Source organism: Arachis ipaensis, chromosome B03, assembly GCF_000816755.2.
Source record: "Arachis ipaensis cultivar K30076 chromosome B03, Araip1.1, whole genome shotgun sequence".
Classification (NCBI taxonomy): domain Eukaryota; kingdom Viridiplantae; phylum Streptophyta; class Magnoliopsida; order Fabales; family Fabaceae; genus Arachis; species Arachis ipaensis.
The window spans coordinates 27,932,234-27,943,671 of NC_029787.2; the positions used below are offsets into that span (position 1 = coordinate 27,932,234).

At 34.8% G+C, this 11,438-nt stretch overlaps 2 long non-coding RNA genes across 2 annotated transcripts; both read left to right on the forward strand.

Annotated features, from left to right (window-relative positions):
- On the forward strand, positions 4,074 to 4,511 carry LOC110269615. The gene is made up of 3 exons (XR_002358386.1): positions 4,074 to 4,115; positions 4,237 to 4,302; positions 4,386 to 4,511. It is a non-coding gene; the product is annotated as an uncharacterized LOC110269615 (long non-coding RNA).
- LOC110269616 lies at positions 5,821 to 6,153 on the forward strand. Its single transcript, XR_002358387.1, has 3 exons — positions 5,821 to 5,853; positions 5,923 to 6,016; positions 6,102 to 6,153. It is a non-coding gene; the product is annotated as an uncharacterized LOC110269616 (long non-coding RNA).

Below are 11,438 nucleotides of genomic sequence, written 5' to 3' on the forward strand. Positions count from 1 at the left end.
TTAAAAAATAAATCCAAATTAATTCAACTTTTTTTTAATTATTTACAAAAAAAATTATTGGTAAGACTTTAATAGGGAGTAGAGTGATTCTCTCTTATTGAAGAAGAGAACAACATCTTTAATTCTTATAATTTATGACACAAAAATTAAAGTAAAATTATTTTTTTTATGACAAATGGGTTATAAACAAAGAGTAAAAAAAAATTCACTGGATTTGCTTTAAGATACTAATTATAACTTTCCTTACAACTTCAAATTCCACCAAACATCCATAGCTAACCCAAAAATTGTCGTGTCATCATTACTGAATTGAAAAATGACGTCCACACGTACCTCTTCTTTCTCTCGGTCTTACTCTATGTTTTTCTAATCTATTTTATCTCAGAAAATTTTAAAAATGCCAAAAGATAAATCTCAATCTTATAAGATTCTATCTTGGCTGAAAAAAGGTATATTAAAAATTTTGGGCTTGCTACACATACAAGTAAAAAGGCCCTACAAGTCATACAAGCTCCCAACCCATAATTCTTGCACACGTGCACTGAATTACATTGAATGGAGCGTAACATTCACGCGCTCCACTCAACACTCGCGCTTCGCGAAAACCGCTCCTTAATGACGCACTCTTCCACTTCTCCAAGCCATTCGAAGAAAACACAACCGTTCCATTTTCGAGCAACATTGCAAATGGCAGAGATAGCAATCGTCGCGAAGATTCGAACTCTCCATCAATACAACATAGAACTCTCGATCAAGAATCTCCAGAAAAAATAAAGTTATAATACTCAAGGTACGTTACGTTACTATTTTACTCATCATGTATATTTTTCACATTTCGAAATCGAAGAACTAGGTTTTACTGTTCTTCTACGTTGTTGTAGGTTTTACTGTTCTTCTTGTTCTACGTCTCATTTTATAGTTTATAATATTCTACTTGTTCTAGGTTTTACTGTTATTCTTGGTTCTAGGTTACACTGTTCTTCTTAGTTCTTCTAGGTGTTACTGTTCTTGTTGTTCTAGTTCTTCTGGTAACTAGTTTTTGGGGTATATTCCGTAGTTTGGTGGGTGTATATGGAGTAATTTGTTGGGTGTATTTGGCATAATTTGTTGGGTGTATATTTCTGAACTGATATACTGTAATAGTCAGCAGTTACAACTGTTCTTATATTTGCTTGTCCATAGGTGTATATTGCTTGACCTTGTAATGTTGCTTGACCTTGTATATTAATGCATGTTTGAGTGATTCTGACTGATATATATGGGTGTATCTGACTCATATCTATGGGTGTATCTTACTGATATCTATGGGTGTATTTTTCATTTCAGAAAAAATGGCAGCGAGAAACCAAGCTGAAAAAATGTAAGAACAAATATATGTCTTAGATAAAATCAGTTTTATATAATAGAAATATATCTGACTATAATTTTGCTTTGTTTACAGCAAACCAAAGACCTTAAGTGTGCAACACATTTGTTAAGTGAGAAATTCAGAAACATGAGTGAGGAGAAGAAAACGATTGTTAAGGATTTGGGATTCGGTGGCTTGATGCACATCCTGCCACTAAGGGTGCATCACCAAGTATTAAGGGAGTTGGCTAACTCCTTCAAATTAGGGGAGAACAGACTGGAAACCGGCTATGGTTCTTTTAAAATAAGACCAAAAACAATAGGTGTTGCGCTTGGCATCAACGCATCAGGTAACTCGCTAAAAATTATAGGTGTATATGAACTGATGCTTGGGTGTATTTCAATTGATGCTTGGGTGTATTTGAACTTATTTTCATACTATGTTGTTTTTCTTTTTGTAGGGGATCTATTTCCTCAGAAAGTCAATTATAAGGATCTTTCTGAAGATGATAAAGAAATTTTTAGAAGATTTCAGGGTAAGACCCTCAAAAATCTTCAGATGAGATGATGGATATTGGCGTTGGTAACAAACAGGATCGCCTAATGTTCAAGAGGATTTTCATCCTCTATATACAGATGGCATTCCTTTTACCAACGACAATAAACAAAATCTCACTTGTGCACCTGGCCCCAATTTTTGAGATGGACACCATAACAAAGCGAAACTGGGGAGGACATATTTTGAGTTTTATCATCAAGGGCATAACCGATTACAAGGAGAAAAAGAAAAAAGCAATTGATGGCTACCTCTTTGCCCTGATAATAATTTACTTTCATCTTTCGAAAAATAACGACAAGAAGATGGCAGAAAGACATCCAACACCCTGGATTGCCAACTGGAGTAAGGAGCAGTTGGTCGAAAGAATGAGGGCGAAAATAGAGGAAAATATGGTAAGTGAACATAATATGTTGGGTGTATTTTATTTACCTGAATGCTGCTAACTAAAATTTATAATGATTTAAGGATTGTAAAGATGGCGGAAACAAGAGAAAAAATGAAAAAAATAGAGAAAAAAGAAAAAAAACAAGAAATCAAAAAAAAAAAAGGAAGGCAAGTTCAACATCGTCTTCGGAGACAGAAACAACTGATAGTGACAATTCTACCTCTGAGTCTGAGAATCAAGAAGACTCAGAGGATTCACCAAGAAAACAACCCAGCAAAAAAGCCAAAATGTAGGTAACATACTTGAGTGTATTTTCTTCATCAAGTTGGGTGTATTTTGTTAATCAAGTTGGGTGTATTTTGTTAATCAAGTTGGGTTTCTTTGTTTATACGGTTGGGTGTATTTTGTTTATTAAGTTTGGTGTATTTTGTGCATTCATTTGGGTGTATTTTATCCCTTTTAGTGTGTTTTTAAATAATGATTGTTTGCCTTCCAGAATGGAGTCCAAAAAAAGAAAGAAGAATCAGGAGGATTCTGATTCAGAATCCGAATCAACTGATGAGTAATGTTCTAAAATTATTACTCCTTTCCTTTGGGTTTATTATCAAGATCTCATGTATTAACAGAGTGTCTCTTGTTAACTTATAGAAGCGAAAAATCATCACCAGTGAAGAAGCAAAAAACAAAGAAAAAGACACAGAGAACACCAAAAAAGTAAGCACTTCTTTGGATAGTATTTTGTGATAAAATTAATTTTTTATTTCTGATTCATACTTGTTTTTTCCACCCAGGACACAATCCAAAAAGAAAAAGGTCATTGTTGAGGATTCATCTCCTGAGCAAGCTCAGTCCTATCATGGGTACAGTACTTTGTAAGCTATATTACCGTCTATCATCAAGATTATATTTGTTAACATGTTCTTTTATGAATGTACTGTCAGATCTGAAATAGGAAGTGAAGATCTAGATGAATTGTTAAAGGAAAACAATGAAAATTCTGCTGCACAGGGGTATGTCTTGTTGGGGTGTATATTTAAGATTTTAGCGTGTTTTCTTTGCTAATAATTGTTTCTTGTTTCGCAGGGAGAAAGAAGCTGACCTGCGATCGATGGAAGGTCACTATGTCTCATCTGAAACGTAAGAAGCTTTATTTGATAAAATATTGTTATCATGATTTAACGGTATGGTATTTTGTCTGAATAACATGAACTCTGTTTAGAATACCGGACATAAACTTGGGAAGTGATGATCCTTCCTCTTAAGGACACACAGAACAAAGTAGCGTAAACAAACCGGTGGAGAGCATGTAATTTCTCTTTCAAATAACCGTTACTTTTGTCCTTTTATTACCTTCTACTTCTAATTCTGTATATATTTTTTTTAGAAAAAAAATCCCTTTATTATTTTATTCGAAAAAAAAAGGCAGGAAAAAAAAAGCAAAAACTGCAGTATGTATGTTCTCAAAAAATAAAGCCTGTCTTTCTTTTGAACTATTCGGGTGTATTTTTTACTTTCTTAGGGTGTATTTTAGGTTGAGTCTTGTTGAAGAGTCAGCCAGTGAGCCGGCTGATTCAGATATGATGGGTGTGAGGGAAGAGACACCATCCGAAGGGCTTGCAATGTGAGTTTTTCAAGAATATTTCAACCTTATAACCTTTTTATTTTCAAAGGCATTGTTAACCTTTTATTTTTCTTCTTGTTTAGAGTTTCGATTCAAGTTTGTCTACCACTGTCCCAAACAACCACTGTGCCGGATATTGAAGAAACACCTGAGATAGAATATGAACCAACCCATCTGCTACAAATTGAAGGAACTACAAAAACGTAAGAAATAGTCTTGGGTGTATATTTGGTTACAGTTTGAGTGTATATTGGGTTACAGTTTGGGTGTATATTGCCCCTGAATAGTTTTTTTACATCATGATTAATTTTATGTGCCGTGTAGCACTCCTGAATACCCCCAACAACTTGAAGAAAGCACACCCACGCTTCCCCTAGCTCCATCTAAAATGTAAGTTCATTAGAGTAAAATCAATGTTTTGGTTATCATCCGTATATTCTTATTCTTATAATATGTTATACATGATCACGTAGTAATCCAGCCCCAGAAGACACTGCTGCGCTGATGATGATGGCACGGACAGCATCGTATGTTCCTAAAACAGATCTGATGCCATCATTCAGCCTTGGCTTCACTGATTCCAGCCAAGAAGAAACAACAACGCAGGAGGGAGCATCAACGCAAGATGAACACAGGGCAAAAACTCCAGAAACCCCAAAACTGCTTGAACAATTAGAGGATCTGGTACATAAAATTACAAGTGGTGGGGTGACAAAAAAAGAAAAAAGTCTGCAGATTCCAAAGGAGAGTGGGGCAGAGAGTTTCGAGAAGTTTGAAACTCCTGTCAGGACGAATTTAAATACTTCTGACATGAAACAGAAATGCTACCACTGGGCTATACGAGTGAAGACCTATGCAGATGGGCTAACTAATGAGTTTGACAACGTCTGCAGACTCCAAGCACAAAATATATACACTCTGTCAAAACTCCACCTTGCATCACTCGCGCCTAAAACGCATATAGAAGCTGAGGTAACATTACAACAACATTAATGTTTTTATCACCAAAATTAACTACAATCTTGAATTTCAGCATCTTTTTCTAAATTGTCTCTGCCATGTGCTTCATCGTAAACCAACAAAATATTCAAAGGTTTCAAGAAGAAGTATATTGTCTCCCCCTTGATATTGTGGTAAGGGTTGCTTCAACGAATTTTGGGTGTATTTTCTGCATTCCTTAGGGTGTATTTTTTTTCTTATATTGGGTGTATTCTGTTTATTCATTTGGGTGTATTTTCTGTGTTCAATTGGGTGTTAGTTGTTTATTCATTTGGATGTATTTTCTGGATTCGTTTGGGTGTATTTTCTGTATTCATTTGATTGTTCACAATTTTTGCAGAACATGGCCCTTGCAAATCATCCACATGGGGTATTCTTACAGCCTAAAAATAATAAGCCATTCAGGGTGGAAGACTACCCAATGTTCATACCCTTCTTGGACCTTCAAAAATTAAAATCACATCATTATGTAAGTTTTCATTTCTAAAACTACTTATTACCATTTTTTACTTATGTGCCAAATAAACTAAAACAGTGTTCAATCTGAACATATTTCAGATATTTGCACCTGTTTGTCATTCACATCATTGGTGGTTATGATTCGCTGATACAAGAAAGATGAAATTTTATATAGTCGACCCATTACACAAGAAATCTCCTTCCAATGAGAGAATTGCGCTGAATACATTTGTTGTAAGTTGGTTCTGTGTTCTGTATATATATATAGTTGGGTGTATTTCTGTTTAATATAAGGTGTAACTATTAACTACTTTGGGTGTATCCCTTTATTGAAATTATTCATGTATTACTGATTTGTTTTGTGTTTTAAGGGATACGTAATTTCACGAATTAAAGTATATGCTGAGGGGCACCTCTGAAATCAAGGGACAAGGACAGGGAAATTGTAGCACTATACCTTCACATCTCGGGCCAAAAGACAAGGTATAAATCTTTCACTCTGAAAATTAAACTTTCCTATATGTAATTTGTAATTTATTTTTCTGTTTTCAGCTATGACTGTGCTATCTACGTAATGAAGTGGCTTGAGATATTTGAGCCCGCAAACATTAAAAGGCAGAAATATGAGTGGGACAATTGGACCCAGGTAAATATGTTTAAAACTAAATAACTCTATATTACATTACTCAATTAACATGGTTGATTAAACATAATATTCTTTTTTACTGTAGGACGAGGTGGACCACTTTAGAGTATAATATGCTTCCCGGATTCTATTCCATGACATGGATCTAGACAAAGCTGAAGCCATTAGGGGAAGTAATGCAATAAGACTGTCCAAGCCATCCTCGTTGTTATTGAGTCCATATTGTCAGATAGATTCTGAGGATGTTGACATTGCTTAATGTAATTGTTATATAGTCCTATAACAAATTGAACACATGCTGTAAAAATTTTCCAATTATAATCCAGTTTATGGTGAAATTTCTTTCAATAATTAAACTCTGTCTGCTGTATTCAAAATGTATGAATTACAGGTACTATAATATGAAGAAAAACATCAAATCAAAATATACACTCATAACCTGCCATTTTTTACACCCAAAGAAAGTTGAATATACACCCAAAAATTTATCCCACCTGATGCTTTATCCCTAAAACCCTGAACATTAAACACTTAATATCATCCATATGCAAACTATATTTTATAACATAAAATCCTTAAAACGTTGTAAAAAAAACAAACAGTATTTTATAACATAAAAATAAGGTTCTGAAGTATATATATGTATATATATGTAAAATGTGAAATACAAGAAAATTCAGAAATACACCCAAACGAACAGTGCTTTTACACCCATATTCTGTAACTATACACCCAAAGAGTTATCCGCTGCTGCTGGTACCCTGAACTGATAATTCATAACACGTGCTTGATATTGGCTGGAATTTGAATGCACAACTGATGCAGCATCAAAGAGGTTTAATTGAATATAACAAACTCACATATTAGCTAAACTATTAACGAGAAAATTAAACTTAATCACCACGTATTTAAAGAACATCACTTTTACCTCGTTTAAAGCTTTCGTTTTCTTATTCTTTGTGGCATTTGCAATCTGTTTGTCCAACTTTGAACCTAGCCTATTTTTTGGATGTCCTCTTGTTCGAATCCTTGGAGGGCTTTGAAGCTCATTAACGGATTCCAAGTTGGCGTCTTCGTGAGATAAAGAAGATGTGCACTTCCTTTTGGCTTTCAATGATTCCATCTCAACCATGACGTTATCGTACGCCCGGTGCAGAATTGCAGTCAGCTCCTCCGATTCAGATGCAAATTCGCAAATATTTTGCGTACGAAAAACCAATTAGTCAAACCTCTTGCTTCTTGGCTCCAACAGTGACTCGTCGTGGCTGCTCTTGATGTGTGTGTGTCGCCTCTTTACCTTCTTGCTTCATCGTTCCAGTATATATCTCGGTGACACTTGGCTTACTCGTTCAAAGCTTAACACGCTTAGTGCGTGACGGCACAATATCCCTCTCGACTCGAATAATAAGCATTGGCATTTTACCTCGGCTGCTACTGAGTCGTAAGTAACCACAAACTTGTTGAATATTGAGCTGGAAACTTGTTTTCCGACTTCGTATACTGAATAGCCTAGAGCGGAATTCGTTAATCTAGTGATGCAATTCGCCTTTCCTCTGAATTGTGCTTGGACTTCCCTAAACTTTTGATGAGTGTACACATATTGAAACTGAGCTTCAATGGAGGATTTGGTTGCACACGGTATGACCGTATGAAAATCTACAGCATCTGATTCTCTCTCTGCTTGCTCCCTGCTTCCGAGGCAATTATCGTATTGTTTGACGAATTGAATAAGCGAGCTGTTCCGGATAATAAACTTGTTAAAAAATGAATGCATGCTCTCACTCCTTTGTGTGCTTCTCATCCTTGCCCAGAAGTGGTGATCCAGATAGATTGGAACCCATATATGACGGTCTTCATAGAGATCTGCAGAATACACCCAAACACAGACTATAAATACACCCCAAAAAACATGTAATTTACACCTCTGTTGCAGATTTTAAACAAACATTACCTGAAAGCCACTTGTTGTCCACAAGACCAAAATTTAGTAGAAAATCATTCCAATTCCTATCAAATGAGTTTTTGCTATGAGAGTTCCAAATAACTTGGCTCATTTCTTGTTCAATTTCTGCATGTCCCTTGTACCCATTTAATTTGCTTGGAATCTTCTTCATGATGTGCCAAATACACCAACGGTGAATTGTTGTTGGCATACAGGCCTCTAAACCCCTTTTTCATTGATGCGCATTGATCGGTGAGAAATCCTTTCGGAGCATTTCCTCCCATGCAACAAAGCCAACATTGAAATAACCATTTGAATGATTCAATTTCTTCATTTTTCATCAAAGAGCATCCGAGAAGTGTTGACTGACCGTGGTGATTCACCCCGACAAAAGAACCACAAACCAAATTATACCTGAAACAAATTACCATAGTGCAGAATGGAAAATCATTACGTACACCCAACAAATGCTTTGTATACACCCAAAAACACCCAATATACACCTCTGCCGCGGATTCATAAAAATACATTAATTTAGCATCATAAACAGGGACAGTTTGTTACCTGTTTGTATTGTAGGTGGTGTCAAATGAAATAACATCTTCGAAATACTCAAAGGCAGCTCTACTTCTTGCATCGGCCCAAAAGGCCAGCTTAATCGATTGATCCTCCTCGAGTTCAAGCTCAAAAAAGAAATTCTGATTCTTCTCTTTCATTCTTAACAAATATTTCCCGAATTCCTTTGCTTCTTCTTGTTCGGAAATATTTCGCACTTCTCTCGTAATGTAATTCCTCACATCCTTTTCAATAAAACTTAACTCGCGATGACCCCCGGCAGCCGCAACAAAATGATTGGTAGGTTTTGCTTGGTCTAATACCAGTCTCCTCATTATTCTCTATTGTACGACAAATGGACATGCTTAGTTCTCTGTGCTGTTTGAGCATCTCTGCTTTACTTGGATAGCAAAGGTGTGAATGATCCAGCACAACCTTTGAAATGATCCAAGCACCAACATCCTTCAATGTGTGTATATAAATTCTTGCAGGACAATTTAAACCGGCTATCGGATTCGTCTTCTCGGTCGGAGATATTTTAGATTTCTATTTTTCTCTCTGCTACATGTAATCAATTGATTCTTAATCTCGTTTCCCTTTCTATTTGTGCTCCGAACTCTTGTAGAAAAACCTGTAGCCTTGGCGTAGTTCCTGTAAAATTTTCCAGCATCTTCAAGGGTGGTAAAGGTCATTCCAACCTTCGGAACAAACTGGCCATCAACAACAAAGAGAGGCTGCAGAATACACCATGTCAAAAACTAAAAATACACCCAATCATTGCTGATATAATACACCCGAACGGCAATAACTCAACTAAAATGACAATAAAAGCCATAAACTGTAAATACACAGGCTGCAGAATACACCATGTCAAAAAATAAAAATACACCCAATCATGTCTGATATAATACACCCGAACGACGACAACTCAGCTAAAATAACAAAAAAAAACCATAAACTCTAAATACACAGGCTGCAGAATACACCATGTCAAAAACTAAAAACACACCCAATCATGTCTGATATAATACACCCGAACGACAACAACTCAGCTAAAATAACAGAAAAGCCATAAACTGTAAATACACCCACACTTCCTGCAAAAATACACCCAAAAAAGTTCTGATCTACACCCGAACGTCTGCTATAAATTTCAGATAATTAATCAAAACTAATACATTACATTCAATCCACAGATTTATGTTCACGCGTTAGTTTCACAGTCAATGTTCACGAATTATTCAGCTACACAATGCTATACAAATTACTGCAACAAAATTCAGAGTAATCCTATGTAAATCAAACCTCAGGAACTTCGTTAGATTCAAATTCATAATCCACTTCGCCCTGATTCAGCTGACAATCTGAGGTTGAATCATCTATTATCTTCAAAACGAGTTCAAGCTTTGATTTCAAAAAACAAAAAATCGAATAGAAAACGAAGCTGGAGTTACAGAGAGAGGAATTAACGTAAATGACGAAGAACAAACCAGTGAGAAAGGAGGGAAAAAGAACGATCGAAAAAAGCAGGAGAAGCTTCGCGAGAAGAAGAACGAGCAAATCTGGAAATAAGAAGAACGAAGAAGGAAACAAATCTTTTAAATTTGGTAGTTATACATACGCGGGATCTTTATATAGCGCGTGTATGGGACGTAACCCTTGCAGCGCGTTTTGGGGTTTTATTGGTTAATTTACTTGTAAAGCATACAAGCCCTAATGACTTGTATGCAGAGCTTTTCTGTTTAAATTTTAGTGGTCTAAATAAAAAGCAGCTTTTATTTTTTTAAAATGGTAATATTTATGTTTGGTAAATCAAATTAAAAATAATTTTTAATAAACATAATCAACAATAATTACGTTTGGTAAAATAGTTTTTAAAATTTAAAAATATTATAATAGACATAAATGCAAACATTAAATTTAAAAATTAGTTAACATATAAGGTTATATTAGACTTTTAAATTTTAAAAAGGACAAACCAACTTTAAAAAGCTATATCTTAAATGCTTTCGAAAATATCATGATATTTTAAAAACTGCAACCACAAGCACATAGTCTTTTAATTTTGATTTATCAAACACAAAATAAAAAATTTAAACTTTTAAAAAATACAAACACCTCTTTAAAAAATTTTATCAAACCAAACCTTACTACCCTTATTTTTCTTTATATCAATAACAACCACCACAATACTTACAAGTTATAGAAAACATTTCAAGTGCACCGAGAAATACCGGTACACCAGTTGTTTTAACTGTTGATTTCAATTAATATATATTATATATATTTTTTATAATTCAGATCAACGGTTAAAATAATTGGAGCACCGATACTCCCGGTGCCCTTGAAATGTTTCCCGAGTTATATAACCAATATTATTACTATTTTTTTTTTCTTTTTATATTGTTGGGACAAGGTTCCTTCACTCTAAATCACCAATTAAACACTCTATTATTAATTTATTATAGATTTCATAAATTCGCTTAACTCACCGAGTTTTGCGCTTCCCTCCGTCGCATTGTGGTGGAAGACCACCGAAAATTATAAAGGTGGATCTTCTGCACTCATTATAGGAAAACAGTTCCTACACTCAGCATATCTAAACTCGAAAAGAGTCTCAAGAATAAGGATCTAATGGCCTTGGCTTTCAAATTCAACGTTCAAACTAACTAAACTCTCACTGCCAAGGACGACATTGTCATTGAGGGACTCTATATAGAAAGTGCCATAGAATGACACGACCTCAATATGATAAGTAGGTGCGCGTTGAGAAAAAAAGGAACTCAAAGGTGGATAATAGATTGATAGAATAATGAGGGAACGTATTAAGAAAAATAAAATAAAAAACAAAATCAAAATTTTATAAATATTGAATAATTAATTTATATTATTATAATTTTTTATAAAATAATTATTTATTCTAAA